The 27,262-nt window shown below is 40.1% G+C and overlaps 1 protein-coding gene across 2 annotated transcripts in view; it reads left to right on the top strand.

The window, feature by feature from the left end:
- GLRA2 (glycine receptor alpha 2) overlaps positions 1-27,262 on the top strand; it is a gene marked incomplete at its 3' end in the record, with an annotated part of 132,699 nt that overhangs the window by 105,006 nt on the left and 431 nt on the right. The window lies entirely within an intron of this gene.

The following is a 27,262-nucleotide window of genomic DNA, read 5'->3' as shown; positions in this document are numbered from 1 at the left end:
AGAGCCATGGGGCTGAAATCTTGTACACAGTGCAACGTGTAGCAGATCAGAAGCAATAAGGTAGCAGATGATAGATCCAGATTATGGGTGAGATGTGGAGGTAATAAAATCAGCGATGGAGAGAGCAATGAGCTTAGTGTGCAGCTCATTGCTTGGTAGTAGTAGCACAGAAATGAAATGTATACATTTAAATAAAATGGGACCATGATTTAAATCTTTCCTAGAACAAAAACATTGCCTGAGCAGCTTTTGAGCTGTAATGAGCCTCTGACTTTGATCAAGCTCTGTAAAGTTATGTGATTATAAGATGCAGATGATTTCAGTGGATTTTGTGTAAGGGGAATTTTGAAAATTAAAGAAAAACCACAGTTCATGTTACACAGCAAAATTAGGATAGAGCAATAAATTGTTCTCTTTTGGAGCTACAATATCAAGCAGTAGAAGAGAGCCTTCATTTCCAGATATTTTCAATTGTAAAAATAATCATATTTACACGTATAGAAAACTGAACATGAAATTAAAAAATCAGGGTCTTTGTAGAAGATATGAGAAGTATGACTATGCTGCCACTGGAAATCTGCTGCCATACAGCTACAAAACCAGTCCAAGTAAGTACTCAGTGTTGCATGTCTTATCAGTCACAAAGTGCTAATAGTCCAGCTAAGGTCTGTGTAAGGTAAGTCCTGGTTATCCTTTCTATAAGGAAAGCTTGCAGAAGCATCTCTTCAGTTTTTGAATACTATGTATTACATATACAGAAGGAGTACTACACAGAGGGGGCATGCCACTGAAGTACTTTTGCTGCAGAGCCCTAACAGCCGGAGCTGCATTCCATTGATTTCCCCTGAAGAACTCCTACAACAGAAGCAGTGTGCACTTGGGAGGTGAACAGAGGAGACACACCAAGATAGAGGTTTCTGGAGCAATGCTATCATAGCTGCAGCTCAGTACTTTTATGCTCAAGAGAAGGATGGTTTTGTGCAGAGGAGAACATAGCAGCATAGCCTGTGGTGCCACAAGAAGCCTCTTAAGTAGGGAGCTTAACTTACTGAGGTATTGCTCACTGAATCAAGGGTTTATGGTGAATGCAAATGTAAAAGTCATAGCCAAGAGGAAACAGCTTAAGAGAGGGGTGACTGAATATTTTCACTGTATCATTCAATGCTAATCTGCAGAGAGAAAACATAGGCACTAGATCATGCCTGACCAGGTTTTCTGGTTTTAGCAGCTAGATCTACAAAACAAGAAAAATACTGTTCTGTTTTGTAAGCCTGTATCTCTGCCACTGGTTTTGTTATTGCTTTGGCCAGGTCTTGTCCTTCTTAGTGCTGCAGCCCTCAGAGCATTGCATGAAAGCACAAGGCACCTTAAGAGACTGTTAGATCTCTTAAGCCAAAGATCAGACTGGCTAAAGTTTCTCTATAAAAGTGTGAGCTCTAACACTAATGATCCAGAAATTATATTTACAGCTGAACCATTGATATGTCATTGCATTAGAAAAGATTCCTCGGAAGGAATATAAGGCTGCTGCTAGAGGATGTAGGAAGGCAGCTAGGATGGCTAAGGCCTCCTTAGAATTAAATCTGGCCAGAGGGGTCAAGGACAACAGAAAGAGCTTTTTCAAATACATAGCTGATAAAACTAACACCAGAGGCAAGGTTGGCCCACTGGTGAATGGGATGGGTGCCCTGGTGACAGAAGATACTGAGATGGCAGAGTTATTGAATGCCTTCTTTGTCTCAGTCTACTCTGCCGGTGGCAGTCCTGAAGAGCCCTGTACTCCTGAGACCTCAGATGAAGTCAGGTCACTGGAGCAGTTTGCCTTAGTCGATGAGGAATGGGTTAGGGACCAGTTGAGCAATCTGGACATCCATTAATCCATGGGTCCAGATGGGATGCACCCGCGGGTGCTGAGGGAACTGGCAGAAGTCATTGCTAGACCACTCTCCATCATCTTTACCAAGTCTTGGGAAACGGGAGAGGTGCCTGAGGACTGGAGGAAAGCAAATGTCACTCCAGTCTTCAAAAAGGGCAAGAAGGAGGACCTGGGTAACTATAGACCGGTCAGCCTCACCTCCATCCCTGGGAAAGTGATGGAACACCTTATCCTTGATGCCATCTTAAGGCATGTCAAGGATAAGAGGGTTATGAGGGGCAGTCAACATGGCTTTACCAAGGGGAAGTCATGCTTGACCAACCTCATAGCCTTTTATGAGGAAATAACATTGTGGATGGATGATGGCAGAGCGGTGGATGTGGTCTACCTTGACTTCAGCAAAGCATTTGACACAGTCTCCCACAGCATCCTCACAGCTAAACTGAGGAAGTGTGGTCTGGATGATCAGGTAGTGAGATGGACTGCGAACTGGCTGAAGGACAGAAGCCAGAGAGTTGTAGTCTATGGGGCGGAGTCCAGTTGGAGGCCTGTATCTAGTGGAGTGCCTCAAGGGTCAGTACTGGGACCAGTATTATTTAATATATTCATCAATGATTTAGATGAGGGAATTGAGTGTACTGTCAGCAAGTTTGCTGATGACACTAAGCTGGGAGGAGTGGCTGACACGCCAGAAGGCTGTGCTGCCATCCAGCGAGACCTGGACAGGCTGGAGAGTTGGGCAGGGAGAAACTTGATGAAATATAACAAGGGAAAGTGTAGAGTCCTGCATCTGGGCAGGAACAACCCCAGGTTCCAGTATAGGTTGGGGAACGACCTGTTAGAGAGCAGTGTAGGGGAGAGGGACCTGGGGGTCCTGGTTGATAGGAGGATGACCATGAGCCAACACTGTGCCCTTGTGGCCAAGAAGGCCAATGGCATCCTGGGGTGTATTAGAAGGGGGGTGGTCAGTAGGTCGAGAGAGGTCCTCCTTCCCCTCTACTCTGCCCTGGTGAGACCGCATCTGGAATATTGTGTCCAGTTCTGGGCCCCTCAGTTCAAGAACGACAGGGACCTGCTGGAGAGAGTCCAGCGCAGGGCGACAAAGATGAGTAAGGGAGTGGAGCATCTCCCTTATGAGGAAAGGCTGAGGGAGCTGGGTCTCTTTAGTTTGGAGAAGAGGAGACTGAGGGGTGACCTTATTAGTGTATATAAATATATAAAGGGGGAGTGTCATGAGGATGGAGCCAGGCTCTTCTCAATGGCAAACAATGATAGGACAAGGGGTAATGGGTACAAACTGGAACACAAGAGGTTCCACTTAAACTTGAGAAGAAACTTCTTCTCAGTGAGGGTGATGGAACACTGGAACAGGCTGCCCAGGGAGGTTGTGGAGTCTCCTTCTCTGGAGACATTCAAAACCCGCCTGGACACATTCCTGTGTAACCTTATCTAGGTGTTCCTGCTCTGGCAGGGGGATTGGACTAGATGATCTTTTGAGGTCCCTTCCAATCTCTAACATACTGTGATACTGTGATACTGTGTTATCAGGACCTGCTGCTGTGTTCCATACAGAATATATATCCTCAGATAATCAGTGCTTCAACCTTCACCATGCAGTTTCTGTTGGAGAAAGCGTTAATACTTGTCCTAAAGATTTGTGTAGTCTTCCTGCTCACAGTGAAATATATACCCATGAACAGCAACACTTCACTGTGAAGAGAGATGATTGCCTATGTGTTGCATATCATGCTACTACTTTTTGCATACAGACTGCAGAAGCCATGAGTCTGATGGTACTGAGGACATAGTACAATTTTATTATATTAAAATCTAAATTTGCATAGTGCCAGATCACCAGAAAGATAATAGTTTCTTTTTAAAACATGATCTGTAATAATCAAACAAGATTTGCTTATTTTCCAAAATGATGGTTTTCAGGGAAGCAGACCTCTGTTTACAGAGGTTCAATCATCTCTCTTTAAAAACAATAATTACTATGTTATATGATCAGTAGTCAGTATGAGTCACAGTACACTAGTATTCACCCAATCACCTCAAAGGGGACTTCCTAAATTATACGTGAGATGGTGATGTGATGATTATACTGTGACCAAGAACAGGGGTTAAGTTTGGGACTGTTAGTGTTAAAAGCAATACTATATGGCTTGAACAAAAAACTGTGCAGCTGGAGATTGTGACAGACTTTAATCCCATGTGCAGTGAACACAGAGCAATACAAATAACAATGCTGCAGCCAAGGGAGTTCACATGCATGCAGATTAGCAAAGGGAGGCACAAATGGTGTTTTCAGTTGAAAGAGCTGGGACTGAGGCTAAGTGATTATAGCAGCAGACGATAACTCCACTAAGCAAAGATGGCAGCACCTCGCTGAGTGCTTCAGAGAACTGCTGGTCTCTGGATGGAGCTGCCAATGGCAAAGCAGGTACCCCAAGTACCCAAACAAAGTCACTGTGACTGTCAAGATAATACAGTATTTCCATCTTTAGAAAGGAGAAAAAGTATGCAGTGAGTAATACCAGTTTTCAAAGGCCAGCTCTGCTGTTTTAATAGGGTTGAAATCCCTCTGTTAGACCCTCTGAACAATTTTCTAAGATTTTCTAGACTTGCTTATTGAAAAAAAATCAGTGCCTTCAGCCTGACTTTGCCTTTAAAACACTTGGTACTACTGTCCCCGGTAGAAATTCTTGCCCGCCAGCATCCATGTGCACTCGGCGGGATGATGTGCATGCGTTGTGTTATGTAAAGTGCCGCATCTTGTGAATAATGGAAGGGCTCAAGGAAAGCCCTTTTTGCTGAGCTATTTTTGGTACTCACTGAGCTAGCTCAAGCACACAAGCTTCATTGTGAAAAATAGGAATCTGAGTCTGAATGGCTTTCTCTCTCTCTCTCACACACACATCTTGCTCACTTAATAGATTAAAGAGCACATAGCTTCTGCTGTAGGTAAACACCCTCAAGATATTGTGGTTACTTTTATTTCTCCAGGGCAGTTGCATTAGCACTTTAATGTAACGGTGCAGAAAAAATCCAGTAGAAGATAAATACACCAAAGTGATTATTTAGCTTGAAGTTATAGTTCTGCATATGACTGCAGAGAACCAGTTAAATAAAAGACACAATACATTTCAACATGTTGCCATGTCACCTTGTGACTTCATCTCAATGTCCTTGTCTGTCTTTTTATTTTGAGCATGAATAGGCTAGTTAACATTGGTCAAAGTATCTTTATTGTTTATTAAATAGACTTACTTCAGTGAGTTTAAACATTTAAACAAAAGCATCACCTCAAACTAGAAAAACATCTTGATATAAATCTTCAGTCTAGCTCTGGGCACAAGTTTAAAGAAAGGCAGAAGTCCCCAAAGAAAGAATAACCTGTAGAAAAAGAAGCAGTTCAGCCATGGGGGTGGTATCCAAACAGTGGATCAAAAAAGTCTAGTAAGAGCAGTGTGTTCAGATGGTGGATTTTCCAATAAAAAGCAGAGACAAAGAAACAGTGGAGAGAGAAATTAGTTTTTATAATGGCCTTTTACAAGTGTAATTTAAAGCTGAATGGAAGATTTTCCTTCCCTTATTGGAGGAGGGAAGGTAAAAAAATCAAAAAAGTATCTGTGTTTCCTGTGTTTTACAACTTCAGACACAATAAGATAGTGAACTGTATGGGGTAGATATTTTACCCCAAACCAAGAAACAGTAGAGAAAAGGGATAATCACATTTCAAGGGAGAGAATTCTGAAAACCAAATAAAAATTTGGGTATATTAAACATTCTGTAATCAAAGGCAGCCTTTGGTTTATGAAACATGTAATATTTGTTCCTGAGAAAGACCTCCAAATATCAACTCCCAAATATCTTAGCATTAATTAAAGCTGAGAAGAGTACAACTGCAAAAGCTGAAGTAATGGAATCCAGGAGAACAAAATCAGGAGAACAAACTACAATTTCAGGAAAAAAGAAAAACAAACAAACCAAAACACTAACAAATAAACACGCAGACAAAATAAAACAACAAACAAAAAAACCAAAACAAAGCAACTACCAACCAACCAACACAAAAACACGAAGAAAAAATAAAAATTAGGTCAATTTGAAAAAGCATAGTCCTGAAGTGGTAGAAGCCAGGGGAGTGGAGAACTGATAGGGAGTTGGCAAGACTTCAGAATGGTTAATCTCTCTATCTGTTGAAATTATCAGAGTGGTGCAACACAGAGTACTCTGTGGGAGCAGGGAATACATAATCTAACCGTAGGGACCAGGTACAACACCAAAGCACCAAACAGGACATGATGCAGTATAATGACTCACGTTGGCCAGCTTGCAGATACTTTAGCAAATTATTCCTTAACATTAAATAAGATATGAACAGTATATAAGCATTGTAAAGAGCTACAGAACAGTAACATTATTAAACATTAATACCTGTAATTTTGAGCAGGGATTTTGGACTAGATAACCTCCAGTGGCCCCATCCATCCTCAACCATTCTGTCATTCTATGATTCTGTAACATTAAAATATCTCAAATCATAGATATGAAGTGACTGTATGCTACGTCATCTGGGACAAGAAGGACTGGAAAACCCAGAGGGAGAACTTGAGATAAGGTTTTTTCATTTGCTCTGTAGAGTTACTTTGCTTTAGAAACTCTGAGTACTCTCTTGTACCTACCCAGCATGCAGTGGCTGAAAGGATCAGCTCTTAACTGATGAACCTTGGGAACTGAAGTTTTCACTTCACTCAAGTGAGTTTGTCCTGGTGGTAACTTATGAACAGCAGGAGATGCACCAGAAATGAACTCTGTTGTTTTCCAGCTCATGAAAGGTACTCTCCAGCTGGATGCAAATGTCTCATTTTTTATTATGCCTAGAGTGCAAGCTGAAAATAGGGCAGAGGAAGGTAGAAAAACACAGGAAATGATGTTTTTATTTTCGATGCTTTACAGCAACAAGAAGTCTTTCAAGAACCATCTGCCACAGGCACAAGAGTTTGTTTTCCAGATTATTTTAGAAAATGGTGATTCTTTAGCTGGATGTGTTCTTGGCCCACCTCATTTAATGAAAAAAAAAAAAAAAAAAGCCCAATGAAAGAGCTGTCAAATATGTGTTGCATGCTAAAAAGATGAAGAAGGGGGACTTCAGGAGTATGTTTAATCTAAACCACCCCTAACCAAGAGTCCAGAAAGAGAGTGAAAAGCCATTGCAGTCCCAACATTTAGGCTTAGGCTGTACAAGGGGTCAAAGAAACAACTTTGGCTGAAGTTGGTTCCTTTGTTTTTAGTCTGTATATAGCTTACCTTTCTCTGCCCAGAATCAGGACCCCGTAGGGCTCCGATCTCAGGAGTCTGGTCCTCTTTCCAATGGAAAGGTGAGGAAACCTGGGAGAAGAAGAGTTTCTGATCCCAGGTTAACAGGGGTCCAGCAGGATACTTCATATCAGCTCAGACTGCTGTCCCAAGACTCATTTTCAACAGTAGAGTATTTCAGTGTGAATAAATATAAATTAATATTTCTGCAAGAGAATGAAAGGGTCAGACAGTTAGAGACAAACATATGCAGGCAGAGAATACCAGCAGTGCTGTATCTGTGTATATCTACCCTGACTGGCAACTGTTCTCGCCCTGCACATCTCAAGAGCATAGTACACCAGTTGTATCAAATTACATAGTAAATTGGTGAGATGGGCACGTATTCAGTAGGATCCATGAAATGCATATTTACATCTGACCCAATTAATCCCATTCTCCACAGGGGATAGAAGCTGCTATTTGAATGTAATTAATTGTGAAGCATTCTGTAATGATGTTGTCCAAATGACATTGTGCAAAACCAAATTGTATTAACTAGTCCGTTGAAACCTCATGCTGTTTCAAGGTCTGAAAAACTTCACAGGTTTCAGCAAAATCCAGGTTTTGTGGTACTTTTTCAAAAGCAGTATTTAAGTCACTTGTCTGTCTATCTTTTTTCCAATGGAAAAAACCACATAGTTTAGTCATTTCTGTTCAAGTTGTCAGCCATTGCTTATAGCAAAGTGATCAGTTGAAGCCTGATTTTAACACATTTAGTTTGATCTCATGATCAGACATGTTTATTTCACTTGATCTGCTGCTACAGCAAGATGTTATTTACTGTAAATATGAATATCTGTACTTAAGTATTTCTTCTGCAGCCTGATTTTCTTTTCTTCCTTTTCTTTTCTTTTTTTTTTTTTTTTAATTGTAATAACACTGATCTCTCTTGCACAAAAGAAGGAATTAGACATCTAGGAGTAGATGGATAGGTGGGAAAGGAGATTTTCTTTGCTACATGAGGAGTGGACTAGGGATAGTTATACTGGAAGGAATAAACACCTTGAAACTCCACATATTCTGAGGGCTTGTTGCTCAGAATCTTCACAGAGACCCATTTCAAGTCAGGGGCATCTGAAAACTCTGTGCCAAGCCCCACCACAGGTCACTAAAAATTGACACAACTTCCACTCCCTGTGACTGGTTTCTCCCTATGGCATTTCAGAGCTGGCACAGCCCTGACTCTTCCCACACAACACTTCTTTACTACAGCAGGATCAATGTCAAGAAGAACTTACCATTGGAAAATGCAGTTTTCCAGCAGCTGATTGAATATATCTGGCATACTGAGTGTGCCAGGGTGTCTTTAGGTCCTGGAGAAACAGACTGGAAAGGTCAAAAAAGGCTGCTGTGGTTGCCAAAACGTGAAGTGATGAAGTCCAGAATCCTACCCAGTGAATTTCTGCATTGAGTCTGTAACTTCTCTCTGACTGACAGCATAGCTCTTCAAATCATTTAGTTTCTAATTTGTGTATATAATTTCCCATACAAATACGGTGTGTCCATTTGTACACCCACATTTATAATGAAATTGTGTAAATGCAACTTATTTTACCAAGGTGCCAAGGTTTTAATTTCTCTGTGATATCATGACAAGACTCCTAAAAGACATGACACTTTTGTTTTCATGTCGCACCTCACTCCCTTAAAGCTGTTTTCTATGCAGTTTTCTGAGAGAACTCTTTCTGCTAGTCATGTGGAAGTGCTTTGCCTGTAACTGACTCATTCATTTTTCTTTTAAGGCTTCCACAGCCTATTGGTGGTAGAGACTTGCCTTTAGGTGCGCTGTAGTCTTCATCTATCATAAAAGTAACCAATGAAGAATGGAGATCACAAACCCCCATCATTAGAGATTACCCGAGTTCCACAAATGTGAGATCTTACATGGCGTTCTAGGAAAGCAAGTTGTGCATTTCCTGTTCAGGACATAAGGTCTTACAGGTGCCTGCACGTAGCAAACTTGATATTCTCCAGCACAAACTCTCCAAGAAATTAATCTATCTGTTCTTTGTTAATTTAGGCCACCTTTCTCTTTAACATCCATGCAGGGCTCACTTTTTGAATATGGCTTGTTTCTGTTGTCAAAGTGACAGAAAACAGCTGTACAACAGGTATTTGTGTAAACAAGAGAGAGTTTTACCATATATTCAGGTTTTGCAAAGCACAGTATAGAATCAGATGCTAGGTCTCCTCATTTACCCCACCTGCAGAATTTTCATTTTGCAGGCTTTTTTCCTTCTGTGCTGAGCATGGCAGGCAAGTCTAATCAAGTGTGATGCCACTACAGGCTGGTGAGATAGAGAACTTGTGCATAACAGGATGCTCTTTTAGAGCCGTTGGTATTTTCTTTCTGAAAGAAGTGCAAGGTCCAATACTCTTTTTTCACCATTACATACCTAGTTAGATGAATCAAGATGTACTTTTTGGGTCCCGTGTGTTTCATGGCATGTGCAGCATGGCTGTGTTAAGTACTGCATAAATATACTGTCCTACCTTTGAAAGGTTGGTGACCCTGCGTTCCACTGTCACAGGACTTCCCATGAGAAATCTGGAGGACATTCTTGTGTTTGCAGATATTTACACCAATGAGTTGATATTCAAGTCTTCTGAAAAGAGCTTTGTGCCCTTGGTCAATAATTTTCTAGCCCTACCAATAGAAGGTGTAAGTAATTCTTATAACCTTCCAGTGGCTCTTGTGGAAGACAATTAGCTTTCTTGCAAGTTTTCAAGTCCTTGCCCCATCTTTTAATGATGAGCAAATTATGCAGTTATTCAACTGCAGTTTCCTTATTAGGCCATAATGTCTGCTAATCTTCCATCAGACAGGTCCTTCCTTGGGTATTTGTGTATGCATGCATGTGTGTCTAAGATGAAAAACCAGAGAAGGCATAGCATATTTTAGATATCATTCTCCCTACATTAGCTTTACACTGTATATCCTGCATAGGTCACTGGATTTCTTTTGTGCCTGTCTACCTAGTAATTGTCAGTTTCCTTCAGGCTGTCGTATGCTGGCATGTACTCCTATGCCTGGGCTTCAGCTTTTCTGAATTTACTAATTCTAGTTCTCTCTCTGAGCCTCTTACATTTGGGTGTCATGCTTCTCACTCCAGGTAGCCTCCACACTATTTCTAGTAATGATTTCTCTAGCAAATCTAAAGAAGATTAGTTGTTTCTTGGTTAATCTGCTACCCTCAAAATTATTGCTCTATATAGCTTTTTTAACTACCTTTCAACCCTTTCCTACCAAGCATGAGCTTAGCTGCTTTTCCTAACTGGTTTGCAAATCTGTTTTTTGGCTTTTCAGCTTAGGCAATGTGCTCTTCATCTAGCATTTTGTTTTCAGCTTCACCTTTCTACCTAGCAACAGTCAAATTTCTTATCACAGACCACATAAAACTGGATTCTTACTAGAAGTAATAGATACTATAGCTTTTTTAAAGAAATTATTGTAAACAATTGTTTTAGTAATGCCGACAGAAAGGTATAATACTGCGTTTAGATTCTTGTTTTCCGGTTTATACCGTAGGCAAAATGAGCTTGTCACTAGTTTAATTTAAACATGCTACATTATAGTCAGAAGGCAAAGAGACTCAGTAGGAACATTTCTTCTGGTCGTTATCCAGACTTAGAAGTTATATAGCCAGTGTAGCTTTGAAATTCATGGAGCAGCTGTTTCGCAGCCAGCTGCATCTCTTCACTGTGGGAAGCGCCATCTGGAGAGAATAAATCCCAAGAAGACTGTCCCCTGTTTGGCCAGGGCTCTGCCCACTACAAGACTGTCTGTGATAGCAATACGTCCTCAATGCATTCCCTCAGTTGTCAGGACTTTGCAGCTCAAGGACTTCCGAAGCCAGAGGTGGCATTTTTGTGATGAGTAACCTTTACTATTTATAGAGAAGTCAGTTCAATGTGATGATTTATGAATTATTAAAATACTTTTCTTAAACTTTCTATAACTTGCTCATATTAGTTCCTTGATGCTGTGGAACTGTAGTACATAAGGCCACGGGAGCCATCAAGAGTGCATATTGGGACTGAAAAGGATGTTGGAAGTGCAGAAAGACCTTGTGCAAGGCTAATTAAGAAATAGAAATAACCAGAGATATGTATTAGATGAAAACAAATAGGATGATTAGTGGTTTTGAGAGTTGACATTTGTATTCACAGGGTTCAGTCAGTATTTGTCATGAGCAAAGTAATACAGAGATCAGTGACGGTGCCTGCAAGGACAGCAGAGTTGAAAGAGAAAGTAGTGAAATTTATGCTAAGTTTTTTCCTAATTTCAGGTATTTCTGTTTGCACAATTACATGAATAAGAGCAGGAATAAATTTAGCATATTTAAAGACTTAGCACAAGCCAGCTTGCTCCTGCCATTTCAGATTTCTCAGATGGTAGTTGGGGCGCTAGTCAAGGTCCTTAGCCCATACAAGCAAGGAAGCAAAAACAATGGGGGAAAAGAAGATTATTTATTCTATAATTAAAAATAAATAAATAAATAAGTAGTGAAACATTAAGTCAGTACTGCTGTTCAAAACCTTCACCTTCACAACACTTCAGAGCTTACATAAAAGCAATTGATTAGCTAGCTGCTGCCATTCTTTCTTTAAATGTTTTGGAGCACTGTCATTTTGTTCCTTATTTTGGAGATGTCCTAGATTTTTCTGTCATGACCTACAGTGGAGTCAGTTCTGTACTTTTTGCTAATGGGTTGGTCTTCTGTTATTCTGCCTTTACTGTTACCTGTGCTGTATGTTCATGCAGTGAAGATATAAACTATAATCTTTCATATTGACCAAACAGAAATGTGAAGAAAAAGTAATAAAAAGTCCAGAGAATGTAGCTTTGGCAGGCACAAAAAACCCTTATCTTGCTCCTTAGCTGTAAATACTCATTTTCTTCAAGTTTTTGCAAAGGGTGTTTTTCCCCAGATACATGACAGATCTTTTAAGATGTGCTAGTCCTGTATGATCCTGTTCTTCTATTACTTTTAGGTACAGGGGTTGCCTGTCTGTGTTGTCTGTCTCCTACTTGCTCTTAGACTGTTGTTCACTTTCCCTTGTGGCTTATATTGTATTATTTTATTGTAAAAATAATCTATTTGAATTTTGCTTTTTGACACATGAAGATTGGCAATTTTGTCACCCTTCTTTGTTCTGTTACTGCTTTTCCAATTGTTTGGCCAGTTATCTTGTGGGTATTTGCATAGCTGGGGTTGAGTATCAGACTTATATCACAACAGATTTTTTTCATCAGACACTGTATTTGAACCTAATAGCTGATATTTCCTGAATAATTTTCAAACTTCACATTAGGCTGACAGATGGTTTTATTGCATGTGACATCCCAGCCAGTGTCCTCAGTCTCACTTCTTTTTTCTCACTGATACACCTTCCTTGCTGCCCAACCTGACTTTCATGAGTTTGTCCAATATTTACCTCTTCCCGCAATAAGTTCTTATTCATCCAAGGGGAGATAGAAAGGATTTTAAGGGACATACCACACTTTATTTCTTGTGTGAGCTGCGGGTTGCTTTAGCCCGAGGCAGACACCTGCACTCCCAAAGCACTGTACCCCAGGGATACAGGAGTGCCTGAAGGGTAATCAATGTGCCATGGTGGGATGTGAATTTTGATCTTCCTTTTCCCACAAATATTTCCTTCTTGCCTTCCATATCAAAGTGAAGATGCCTTAGGAATTTGTACCAAACTCATATGAATCTGGGGATATTTTCTACCAGCAGCTTTCGAAGTTTCTAAGTAAAGAGGCTTAGACTTTGGTGTTTACATGTTTAAAGCATTACAACATAGGGAAAGCTGTTTGGCCTGGGCAGTTATTGATTTTTGTTCTGTTCTTCAAGCTACAAACACAGAATTGTAGGATGACAGGGAACAGGACCAGAAAAGCCCTTAAGAGCCAGCTGGCAAAGCTAGCACCAGGCAGTATGCTTTGAAATTTAGTTACTGAAAATATTAATCAGTGCTGTTAAACAGTTTCTCCAGCAATGTGCCAAATAGATCAGGAGTTCAGGAGAGATTTGTGAGGGATTGTTCCTCAGAGAGACTGTGAGCTGAATTACATCTTTCTGTGGATGTGCTGACCCGCAGTTGAGTATTTCTGATTTACACTCTGTAATTCTCCTTGACTTGCAAGTACTCCTGGAACAAAGGTCAGTGAAAAAGTCTCTGAACAATTTACCATTCTGGGCAGGAATAACGATAGGCTCTTTCTATCCTAAGGCTCTTTGGTTCCCTTTCCTTCTGCAGCAGTACAGGTTGCAGCTGAGGATACACTACTTAAATACAGCTACAGAAGTGTGTATTTTATAACTCATGATAATCTCCTACTGAGCTGTCTGCTTTCTGAGTCTGTGCTCTTGTACTTTCTTGGCACTGAGAACTGCCCTTCACTCTATTAGAGGTCTCTTTTAGAGGATACTCCTAATTTTAACTTGTGTACTAACTGAGGAAACGATTTTTCAACACATTGATGAGAAGCCAGGATTAATCCAATACTTATTTTGACAATGTTATAAAACCCATAAATGTGTGATGCAGTCTAAAATCAACCTGGCCAAGCATTTATCTCAGTAATCAGACATTTAAGAAATGGTGGCAGAAGAGCAGAGCTATAGATTAAGATGCACGATAATTTATTTAACAGAAAAGCATGCAGAATTTTAATTACAATCAGGAGATTTTACGTTTGATGGAAGTACTCATGTGGGTTGCTGATGTGACAACTGTGGTTTGACAAGGAAAGACCACAAAAGGCAAGACTTGAAAACTTCCAGACAGGAATGCAGTGACTGTTTCATTTTGGGCCCTGCAAAGAACAGATATCTAAAATGAATATGTGACAAGTGGGGAGTATCGGATTTCTGTGTGAGAAGTTGACAAGTCAGACAAACAACAACCATATATTTGCTGTGATGGTGAAAAGATCACATCACTTATAACCTTTGAAGCAGCGTGGAAACTGAATGCAACATCTTATAATGATCTAAGACAGAACTGTCTCTTTTTTTTTCTCCCCAGTTATATATAGCTGTTAGAGAGGGCCCTGCTGAGTGGAAAATGGAGCATATGATCAAGGGCAGTCCAGTGAGTCAATTTACTGACTAATACTGTAGATTATCATGTCAAATATATAGCACCAGTAGTATGAACAATAATGAAGCCCACTTTATTTCTTTCCTGTAAATTGAAATGAAGATGTGATTGGAATTGTCACACCTTGGTTATATGAGCCAGATTCCCTTAACCATCCAAAACAAATTGCCTTATTCTTTACATTGACATGTATTTTAGGAGCCATTCCAAGACTGTCAAGCTGAAACCATCTATTTAAATGTGTCAAACACATTTAAAATCTCCTCCAGACAGCTACCCCCTCAGGTGATGGTTCAATGGTCTCACACTTTGAAATGCCTGCTCCCCTCAGACCCAAAAAAGGTATAACTCAGCCCTTCATCCTGTAGGGAGAAATCATTCAGCGCAGCGTCATGCAGAGACACTGCAAATGGGCTCTGGGATCATCAGTAAACCAGCCAGCCATGAAGCCAACAAGGCAAGAGACTCATAGAAATCCCAGATGGCCATGGGACTGAGCCTTTCCTTGCCTAATCCTCTGTCTTCCCATGCTTCAGAGTTTCAGTGAGCAAGCATGAGGAAGGGGGTATTGCCAACATTGTACAGACTCCATGGGTCTTCTTCCATTGCTTTTGTTTTCTTTCCAAACTATAGGGAGAACATATCCATGTGATTTGTAGGTTTATTTATGGCATTGATCATTAAGGTGGTATTCTCTGTAATTTTGAATTGGACACTACCCGAAGAGAAGGTACAGTTAACAATTTGATAAAATTTCCACTCCATACAGAAAAGTTTCATTTTAATTTAGCTGTACTATAGAAAGCTTCTTTTGTTTTGCTGGTGCCCAAGCTCCAGGTGAAAGTCTGACCACCTTTTGGTCTGTCAAAATTCTGGCAGGAGCAGAAAAATAGGGAAATAACATTTGAATCATAGAATCAACTAGGTTGTAAAAGAACTTTAAGATAATCAAGTCCAACCTTTACCCAAGGACTGACAAAACTATGTCACTGAGGGCCTCATCTGCATGTTTTTTAACGCTTCCAGGAAGGGTGATTCCACCACTTTCCCTGGCAGTGTGTTCCAATGCCTGACCACCCTTTCGATGAAGAAATTTTTCCAAATACCCAGTCTGAGCCTCCCCGCAATTGCAGGTCACTGCCATTCCTTCAGGGGTAAAAAGAGTACATAATTAATGTTATTGATTTCTAAACTACTTTCTGTAAGAAGACAGCTGAGAGCAATTGGAGAGACATTTACTAGCTGTTTGCTAAAGATAAGTCCCAAAGCCCAAATATTGCTTATCTGTTAAGTATAATTTCCTGAAGGTGGTGTGTAAACCAATATAGAAATTCACACAGTGTTGCAAATTTAGCACATATAAGGAAAAGCAGATGGTTCTGCTGTGATTGGACATATCATTGGAGTATTCCTGAGTATGCCAAATCTTTAATCCATTACTATTTGCATATATTACCACGTTACTCAGTTTTCAGTAGACTAGAACAACATGTATTATGCGCAAACCACAACTCTTTTCACTGAGCTTTAAACTTAGAATAAAAACGAAATCCTATTTGCTGGTTTTGCAGCACAAATTTCTCAAAGCCTTCAAATGGTTCATGCTTCACATTCTGGGTGGTCAGAACAAAGTCTCAGACAGCTCCATGGGCCAATGCACTCACTGATCTTCAGCTTTCCATGCCAGCAGCGAGGCATGATGTATGTCATGAACAGCAGTAAAAATGAGAAGCTATACTTTTCAAAATGCTTTGTGTTACTGGAAACTCTTTGAACAATTGCAAGCTCTCTGGATATCCAACAGTGGAAGGTTTAATTCATAAAAAGACCCAATCCAACAAAAGCAAAACAAAACAAAACAAAACAAACAATAACAAAAAAACCCCACAAACCAAAACCAAATCAAACCACCACCACCAGCAACAACAACAACAACAAAAAAAAACCCCAAAAAAACTCCCCTAAAAAACCCAAAAAAAACACCCCAATCTGTTTCTTGGTTACTCTTAAAAGATAGAAGAACACCTCTCAGTTTAAAGGTGGTTTTGCGAGGTGGAGCGCTACTTTTACGATTTGTCTTTTCTTTGGAGGAAGAGAATTCAGCTGCAAAGAACAGAAAGGGGCAAAAGCAGATACGGGTTGAGGAAGGAACCGCATTTTGCAAGCAGAAGGTGGAGGTCACATTTGGAAATGAGGATGAAAGCATTAAAGAGGAGGTATGCAAGCGCAGAACTGGGAATTAGTGAGGCAAAAGCTGTGGTAGAAAAAAAGTAGTAAAGGAGTCAAGAAAAAAAGAAACAGGTGCAGAACAAAGGAGTCAGAGAAGTAAAAGGACCAAGAGTAGCTATTGAATGCCATTTCCTTAATCAATTCGCGTGTGTTTCACATTTAGTGGTTTTAAGACCCCATTCATATTTCCAGCTCAAAGAACGAAGAAATCAGGATAATGTACACCCATTATTAATGCACAGTATGTGTGTGTGATATCCTATTGTTCATTATTTAGGGTGCTCCCAAATCCATCATCGTGTCTGATCCTGGTAGAATGTTCCTGCCCAGTACTCATGAGGCTGTTGGATGTCCAGTCATGTAGAAACCCAGGCATGTGGGTCTCCCTTCATCCCAGGGGTTCCTGCGTTGCTTCATTCTCTGACTTACTGGCACATTTTCTGAACACAATCCTTCCCCAGGTGTTATCCTCTCACAAAAGTAGGACCTCAAGGTCAGGTGGTAGTAGGCACTTAAAATGAGTCCTGGCCTCTTCAGTATACCCAAGGACAGGCAAGAAGCTCCAGCACTGCAAACAACGATTTAGAATCACTCCAGGACACATAGAAGATGAAACATGCAACATGCATATTTCAGGACGGCTGCTGGCATAGCAACCCTTTATTTTTGTGTTATTCTTGTGTTCTCTCCTCTAGATAAATTAATTCAACATTTCTTCTCCCATTTTCCTTGATATTCTTGAGCAAAACTTCAGTTCAGATGAGTATCTGAGTTTGTTTCCCTAGAATACCTCTTGTACTGCTTTCGTGTTTCATCTTCCTGTACCTCTGAGTACTGTCTTTTCTTATATGTTATTAAATCTGTTGTTTCAGGTTATCCTTTCATCAGTTTTGCCAAGTAATAAAAGTCCATCACCAGGCACATTGTTGCTTAGCTGCTGGCCTGGGCAGATGATCCTCCTGGAGAGGTGCCAGCACCCCACCAAAGAGTCTGTTCATGGGCAGAGAGGATTGAGAATGTTTAATGACCCTTTAATGACCCTTGCACATGTGTTCTGTATCCATGCTCCCAAGAGCCACATTCCCATCTGAAGGGGAAAAGCTAGCTGAAAAGTTCAGATTTTAAGGAGTTACTAAAAAATAGAGTTTGCATTTTGATAAATGTTCCTGAGGCAACTCCTAGTCTTAAGCTGGAATTCTTACTAGGTGGACTTCCCACTAAGAAATGCCTTTAAGGAATAAAAAAGGCATTAGATGACTAAAGTAAGTAGATGCCCACAATAATATGTATGTACACATATTTATGTGTATGGATGCATACAGGCTGTGTGAGTGTGTATATTTATGTGTATCTAATGCAGTAAATGAAAAACTATCAAACCCATTTTAAATGAAATCTTAACTCACGTCCATTGTATGTATACTTCCAATGACCTTGTAGGATTTGTGGATTTATTGCTTATCAGTGAATACTTATCTATGAAAAAAACCCCAACCAACCAACAACAAAAAAAAAAGCCAAAAACCAAAAAGCAGCAAAAATCACCTCAAGAAACCCAAGAATTCTGTCTAAAGATTGCACTATCAAGTTGCTATAGCATTTAGTGTCATTGATTTTTACCTGATGATGAATGTTTTTTTTGCTGTGAATAAATAATATCAGTTTCATAGAGCAACTCCTCAGAGAAGCAAATCAAAATGAAAATACAGAAATGTATTTGTGTAGTAAATTTCTAATACATTCAAACAGTCAAGATGTTTCTAAGATGTAATAATTTAAAGTTTGAAGTGCAGATAGCTGCCAAATATTTCATTTAACCCAATCACGCTTCAGGCCTATGTAAAAAGAAATAGAGAAATCCAGATTGAGATCTTGGCTAACAAGAAGAACTGAATGATATGCAAAGCCAGAAAGGAAGATAAGAAAACTGACCCCAAAACATTATTTATTAGAAGTCAGATATTAAGAATGAATAACTGGAAAAGGAAGGCATTTATTTATCTATTGGCATGTCTCCTTAGGAAAAAAGAAACGATGCATAAAACTTATCAAATTTACATGTGAACACTTTAGGATTATTCAGATATTCTTATCTATTTTTAGCTACAGAATTTAAATTATTCATATAATTTGCAATATTTAATTCATTTTCCGCAGTATTTGCATAAATTAAATACATGGTTGTCTGAGAAAGCTCTGGTAATCTCCATCTGCATATGCTGGGGTTTGTTCTGGGTATTTGTTGTAGCAAATGGCTTGAAGAAAAGAATCCACCAACAAAGAGGAAAAAGTCCTCTTCTTCCCCTTTTCCTTCCTCTTTTTTTTATCTTACCCCTTCTCTTTTCCCTTTCCCTTCCCTGTCCCATTCTCCTTGCACCAAGTGGGAGACAACCAGTGCTCAGCAAGGTCATGCAAGCTCTGCATCCCCAGCCCTGGTCTAGGGTGGGGTATGGTGTTCACTGTTCCTGTGGGCTGTAGATTGGCCCTGAAAACTGAGGGACCTGAGGAAATCAAAGCTTGAGCCTGAAAAAGCCTCCAGCAGCATATTGTTCTAGAGGATAATCTTCATGAATGAAATCAGGAGAGCTGCTTATGGGCCCTGTATGCACATATAGATTGTTTGAGCTTCTTTAATTTTGACTGTTTGACAAATGAAGTACTCTGAGATGCTACACTTAGGGCATGGGGGTGCTCTAACAAAGTCATCTAAGATGATTACAGCTGAGGCAGAGGCCAGTGAGAAATCTCCCAAAGGTGCAGTGAAAACCCTCTTCTCCGAAATATTAAAATCTGCTCAGAGAAAAGTGCCAGAGAACCTGATGGGAAAAATCCTGGGGAGGTGGGCACTCAGACACCCCTGCCCATGACTAAGGCCTGTGAGCTCGAGTGCCCCATGCACTGTGATGGCTGTTCCTCAAGCTTGTCACACAGTCTGTGGGGTGGGACTTGCTGAGTTGTGTTGGCCCTGCAGCAGGTTTCAGGGCAGGAGAATGCTGAAGTCTGAGGCTGGGGCTTGAGCACTGCAAACAGGAGGTAGGTGAGAGCTTCTGTCCCATCTCATTTCTCCTGAGGCAGATGTTTTGCAGGAAGCAAGAGAAAGTGGGATAGGTGAATTTTAGGTACGTTTCCCTTGGGTGTTTAGGTTTCTATGTTCTAGCATTTTAGCAAATATAGTCTTGCTTTACATTATTTTGCTTTCATGTGGCCATGAACCACTATTCCACATTCTAGCTGAAATAGTTACATATTTAAACACTAGCTTTGCAGTTTGCTCAGCCTTGCGTGCAGACAACATATGCAGAAGTTAGTTGCCCTGTATCCAACAGATTCCTGGTCAGAGCAGATTATCCTTCAAATCTAGGTCATTAACATGTATTTGATATAAAACACAAATGTGCCATTCCCACTGACAAACTGGCCAACTTCTGCTTTCATCAGAGAGAGACTGGCAAAAGAGTCTTCCAAGAGCAGCCAAGTCTCCAGACTTCATTGCCCTCAGATGATTATTATGTCTGTAAGGCAGTCACAGATCACTGTGTCTGGATATTTTAAGACATTAGTTTCCTTTAAAACAATGGAAAACCAAGACACTGTGTCAGGAACAGATCTGCTGTTATTTAGAAGCTATAATTCTCTATTGTATCAGCTATGATGTTTTGCAAAACAACAGTTAATCTGTTTGTCCCTACCTCTCCCAAAATTAAAATATTAATTTTATTATTTATAAAACATTAAAGTTGAATAAGAAATTTACATTAACTGCATTTGAAAAATTGAGAGGAGGAACCCTTTCTTTACTATAGGAAAAGGAAAATCATTTTTTTTCTTGTAACAAAATGATTGCCCTTACCAACTGTATAATCTTTATTATTAAAGTAATCCTTAAAAAATTTAGATTCCACTTACAGACATTTCAAGACAGGAAAGTATTTTTGCACCACAACATGTTTAAATTATGTTACTCTTTCAGTTGGATAATGTTCAGTTCCTGCTCAAAGAGGGCAGAGCCACATTAACTACCATTTCATTATTGTATTAACAACAGTTCACTTGCTGTTCTTACGGAATGAGTAAGTAAATCACTCATGCTTCAGAGATTCTTCTGCTGTTTATTGGAGACAGGAGGTATTATTAAACACAGCTTTCTAAAACAGATGAAAATCTGTCCATTAGAAACCCTTATCAAGGACAATGACCGATTTTTCTTCCATTAATTAAAATGTCAGTGCTATTTACAATAAGGCATGAGTGTATAAATGAGAGAAAAAACAAACCTCAGTAAGCAGGAAAATTGGTGTTAAAAGAGGTAGAAAAAAGGTGAATACTACTGTCACAGACAGAGTGGTGGGTCCTGATAAGGCAGCATCACACAGTAGGATTGGACAGAGAATGCTTATGTTTTTGATGGAATTTCTTGGTGGATATTTAGCAATGACAATACTTTAGGCCAAATTCTGTGATGTGTTTGATCTATACTTTGATCAGGATTGAGGTGAGAAAGTGACAATTTTGCATCACCTTCTGCTCCTCTGAAGCCTGGACTAAGGAGGAGTGGGAATGGCATCTGGCATAGGTGAGCTGAGATTCAGAGCTCTTCAGGGTGAAACTATTCAGAGAAGTTTGTTAGTGACCTCTTTATTAACAAATGCCACCAGAGCTTGCTCTATTTTCTGTTTTACACAAGTCTAAGAAACTGGAACTTACAGGTTTTCTATGTAAGTCAACTCTCTCTATATCAGCAGGATTTAGCCTCAAGATGGAACTATGTGAAAAGAAAAACACCACACTCAAAGTACTAAAAACGTGGAGAAATGCAGAATATTTCAACATTGGCTCCAGCTCCTGACATGTTATCAAGAGATAAAAGACCTGAATTCCTGTAGGACATGGCATATTTGATGAGAAGGAATGGCCTTTGTTCCAGGATCCTTTCCCCAGCAGTGGTCAGGCATGAATATTGAGACAAATTGTATTTAAAAGTTCCAAGACAAACCTAGAAGGACTCTTCTATCTTCTGAAAATAAGCAACCAAGGGTACACTTTTCCATGAACTAGGTTGCACTTTCAATAGCTGCACAGAGACCTATGAATCTGTAACATATTGTTATTTTCATAATCTGAAATGTTCTCACATAATGATTTACGCACATAAATTAAGGATAACTTCCCCTTAAAAAAATAAATTCTCCCTTTCTCCTTCATGATGTTATTGTGTTTTATCCTGTTTTCAGCAGTGAAAAAAAAAAAAACCACAACCAACAATTAGAAACTTACTAATTTTCCTTCATTTATTTTCACCATGTTTTTATAATCTCTGTGATATCTGCCCCCAAACACAGCTTTTCTAAGATGAAGAGATATCATCTACTTTTTTTCTTCTCATGCAGAATGTCTTTTCTCATTTTTGCTGCTCCTCTTTGCATTTTATCTAATTCTACTATGTCTTTGTGGATTTTGAGTGACCAGAAATGTACCCTGTGTCCAAAAACTGATCACACTGTGAGTGGACGAAGTGGCAGAATGATGTGTTCTATTTCATTTGACCTATTGGTTAGCAGAGCACTAATATTGTCAGAATCATCTACTTGGTAATTGCCCAAACTCCTACTTTGGAAGGAACCAATTTTGAGCCCATTACTATCTATGCATAATTAGGGTAATTTTTTGTGATGTGTTTTGCCTTGCACTTATCAACCCTGTATTTCATTTATTGTCATGTTGTTACTTAGTCACCGAGAATTTAGAAATCCTTTGAAAGCCTGGGTTACATTTGTCCTCTTTGAATAGCCCATTTCACCTGTGTACCTTCCCTTGGGAACCTTTGTCCCAGCTCATTTATAAATCTCTTCCTTTTTACTGGTTCTTGCACAGATTCCTGGGGATTGCTTCCAGTGAATCCCTCAGTTATGGAATCGATCTTTTATTCCTAATCTCCATTACTGCCTTTTAAACAGTTAATCGATGAAAGGACCTTCCCTCTCATCTCCTGACAGCTTTGTAAGAGCCTTCCTTGGGAACCAAAGAGAATTTGAAAGTTCAAACATGCTTCTCAGCTGAACTACCTCCATCCACATACTCAGCGATTCCTAAGTACTGAAACTGTGTGAGCATGAGTGTCTTTGCAAAACCACACTGTGAATTATGTAAAGTCCTGGGAGATGAGAGGGGTCTCAAAATCATGAAGATGATTTAGGAATTAACTCTCTAAAGCTATTTAGGTGACTAATTCCACTGATTCCATTTTGCATCCAAGTCTGAGTTTATTGTGAGTTTCTAACTTTGTGTTTATGAATGCCAAAAGGAAAATCTCTCTAATGGTCTCTACCCTATATTTAAAAATAACCTCCGATGTCCTGGAAATTTAATTAAACCAGATAGCTTTTTAAACTGTTTGCCCATCATATGTTGGGAAAAAAATAGCATAAATAAACAAATAAAGCACATCAGAGATCAAATTTAATAGACTGATGCTAGTCTCTGATTTTCCTCATTGTTAAAACTGAGTCAATGCTGATGATAAGCATTTAAAAGTGGTCAGGAAAAAGCACTTCAGAATGCATTGTACAGAAAGCGGTGCATGCAAGGCACTGAATTTTTTTCCCATTACTGGTTGTTTTGGTGTGAAGCTGGTGGCATAGATAACATTCTAGACCTGATGGAGTAGAAATAAAAGCTTCACTAAGATTGAAGATTAAGAAAGAAAACCATGCCATAAATATAAACACTCCTGATTTACATATTGCCTGCTGTAAAGCTAAGTCAAGAGAATCTAATGCCATTACTTTGTAAAGTACAGAAAATTACTAAATTCATAAAGGGGGATTAAAAACTAAGAAAAAATGTAGTTCTTGTTTGATGAAAATTGTTTAAAGCCAACACCTAAGCATGTTCATTATGACACCATAAGATAATACACATAAACCTATGCAGCTGAAACTCCTCTGTAGAAAGCATTTGCCCAAGCCTCAGGAAATGTAATTCGTTTTCAAAGGATAATTCTTCTATAATGCTCAGGAAACATGCATGAGAAAACCAGCAAAAGAACACTTTAATCTTGCTATGTATTTATTTTCTGCTTCTCATCCTAGCTTGTGACCCTTTTCTCTATGTCTTTGTCAAGGACAGGATGAGTTATGACTACGTATTATGCAAGACTAACTTCACATCCCTATAGACGGATTAAGTTATGACTTCAATGGCAGTGGATTCTGCCACTCCAGTATATGTCCAGTGGCTTCTGGCTGCTCTTTGATTTTGGTTTTAAAATCTGCAAAAAACATAAATAGCCTAGAATTTAAGCAAGTGACATCCTGTCTGGTTTAAAAGGAATAAGTTTGATGTGCAATCTGATTAATGTAATGGTAGAGATGTTTGCAAAGTCATTTGGACTATTGTACTAGCGACTAAGTTGGTGAACAGCACAGGTTGAAGACTATCTTTGGACGCGTCTCCATGGTAGGGGTATGTCAGATGATATGAACTGATGATATGACCTTGAGAATGAAGAGTCACTGTGCAACCCCACAAGAAAGAACCTTAGGTAGGCTGCCCAGTAGTTCACCAAGCCCCTAGGTTAAAGAAAGAAATATCCACTATGTTAAGAGCACGGTAGAAATGGTACCATTCTCTTAATTAATAATTTAGTCATAGAAAAAAGCTTTTCTGTTAAAGGTTGAAAAAAAGCTACTTAAACCCACACTTTTTTTTCAACCAGTGAACAGCTTCATGTTGGGAGAACAGGTAAAAAACCCATCCAGAGATGTATTGGCGAGAAGGAGATTCAGATCTGCTCAAGCACTCGAAGAGTAGGAAACAGAGCACTTGAAAAGTAGGAAACAGACCATGTTCTCACACCCCAGGTGAAGGCTGTAACTCTTGTATTCAGTGTAAATCAGCATCTACTGCAGTCCTAAATAAAAAAGTAGCATGGGGAGGGGACACACTTCCCTCTGGTTTTTCTCTGAGAAAGAAGTGGCACAACCAACTCCCTGTGGAGGGAAAAGCAGGGCTCAAAATCCCATTGGGAAAAGAGTGTCTCCTTACAGCTAAAGGTTGGGTGCTGAAGACCTGAAAGAATGTGATTTAAGCATCCCTGTCCCTAAACTCGGATGGCTTCCTGCTCGAGTTACAACACTGTAAGCTTAAAAGCAGGGCTGTGACATTGAAGAGGAATTGCTCAGCCCCACACGACAAAGGTGTGACCCAGCAGGGCACAGCAGAAGTTGAGATTCTCCAAGCCCTGTTAAGCTCAGTACATTTTTTTTCTCCTCCCATAGATCTCTGAGGAGTAACAGAAATTAAATGTTTTAAAAATGAATGAAGTACATATGGCAACACAGCTGCTGAAAATCTGTTACCCTTTTTAATCTCCTCTCGTGTCCTGGGCATGGATTTTATCCTTCAAAGTCAGAAAAAGAGAAAGCACTGCAAGGAACGCAGTGCCCTGTGTTACTGGGGGACTTTGTGTTAAGTCATGTGAGAGAAGTCTTGCCTACAGGTCTATCCAGAACTTAGGTCTCAATGGGTTCACCTTTAAAATACTTTACATATTTATAATCATAGAATCATAGAATAGTTAGGGTTGGAAAGGACCTTAAGATCATCTAGTTCCAGCCCCCCTGCCATGGGCAGGGAGACCTCACACTAAACCATGTCACCCAAGGCCTCATCCAACCTGGCCTTGAACACCGCCAAGGATGGAACATTCACAACCTCCCTGGGCAACCCATTCCAGTGCCTCACCACCCTCACAGTAAAGAGCTTCTTCCTTAGATCCAATCTAAACTTCTCCTGTTTCAGTTTGAACCCATTACCCCTTGTCCTGTCACTACAGTCCCTGATGAAGAGTCCCTCGCCAGCATCCTTGTAGGCCCCCTTCAGATACTGGAAGGCTGCTATGAGGTCTCCACGCAGCCTTCTCTTCTCCAGGCTGAACAGCCCCAACTTTCTCAGCCTGTCTTCATACGGGAGGTGCTCCAGTCCCCTGATCATCCTCGTGGCTCTCCTCTGGACTTGCTCCAACAGTTCCATGTCCTTTTTATGTTGAGGACACCAGAACTGCACACAATACTCCAAGTGAGGTCTCACGGGAGCAGAGTAGAGGGGCAAGATCACCTCCTTCGACCTGCTGGTCACGCTCCTTTTGATGCAGCCCAGGTTGGCTTTCTGGGCTGCGAGCGCACACTGCTATGATCAGTAGGACAAGCAGAATTTCAGAGTTTTCACAGAAGGTCTGAAACTGTAAATAAATAAAATTGAAAAAGGAGAGGACCATGCATCTTTTTCTTAATGATGGTGAGCTTTTGAAATGAAAGAGATATAAACTCTGGGTAAGTGCTCAAACAGCCTTGCAATACCACAATTTTTCACCCACTCATGGGTACACTGTAGAACAGTCCTCAGGCTGAAGTGACAGGGGCTCCAAAGCACTGTTTACTGCCTACCCTCCTTCCGTAAGTACTCAATGTCATAAGCAGTCAGAGTGACTCTTTTTTGCTAGCCTTGGAACACAGTACTGGTTATTCACGTTTGCGTGTCAGCTCCAAGGTAAGGAGAGCAAGTTTGTTGATATATTAAATTCCAATTGTGGAGCTGGGAGATAGAAAAATGCAAGTATTGAAAGAGGTGCTTATGTGAAGAAGCTGTGATTTACATCCTGAATAGGTATAAATTGTCCTGTCTCCCCATGCCCAAGTTCAGCAAATGTGCTCCTTATTCAATATCTTGCTACTGTGATGTTTTGGGTTTTTTTTTGTTGCAGTCTCTCATCTTCTGTTAAGATTAGAAAGCTGTGGTTTAGCAAGAGATATGAGGGAGTACTGCCTGTGAGGAAGTGGGCTCTTTATGAGCCCAAGAAGTGTTCATTTTAAGTCAACAATGAAATATTTGTTAGTTGAAGAAAAGGTCTTTAACTAGGATGAGCTGCTGGACCTGCAGTTCATCCCAGCTAGAATGAACAAGAATAAGGATGCATCTTTGTTGGCTTTGAATCCTTTATCAAGGGCTGTCAGTAGCTGTTAACTTGTGTATTATTATAGAATCATAGAATGGTGAGGGTTGGAAAGGACCTTAAGGCCATCTAGTTCCAACCCCCTGCTACTTGTCTGATAAGACAGAAGAAATGGCAGTGATAATTGAACAGCATGGTCAGAGAAACCCTTCATCACACAGTTATGGTGATAAAGTTCAGCGATAGTTCCTCATATCTCCAAAACCAAATATTACCCATCAGACAAGAGAGAAAATAGATTTCTGCAAGATGGTCCTATATTAGCTTCTGCTATTGCACCTGACACCCGGTTACCACTAAATTCTAGTGCCCAGTGCACTTAGAGCATTCTGACACAATCATCAGAGCACTCCAGTGAGCTAGGAGGGACTCTTGTTTTGTAGATCAGAGACAGAGGTGCAAGGCTGCAGTTAGATTTAAGACTGGATACACATTGCCATGAGCCTGGGCCCCTGGATCTCTCAATTCAACCAGGCTGGAGCAGACTCCCTGCTAGCAACATGACCATGTTTCCTTCCCACAGCAAGCCTAAGGAGAGCAATGAGGAACCTGTGGCGTCAGATCTCTTCCCTCAGGGCACTTGATTTAGTCATAGCTAGCAAAATTAAAGCTCTGATTCACAAACACTAACAGTCATCTAATTTCCATGCATTTTTAGTGTGAGTTTTAAT

The sequence above is a fragment of the Psittacula echo genome, assembly GCF_963264785.1.
Source record: "Psittacula echo genome assembly, chromosome: 3".
Taxonomy (NCBI): domain Eukaryota; kingdom Metazoa; phylum Chordata; class Aves; order Psittaciformes; family Psittacidae; genus Psittacula; species Psittacula echo.
Note: the sequence above shows the minus strand (reverse complement) of the source record. Positions and strands in the feature narration are given on the sequence as shown.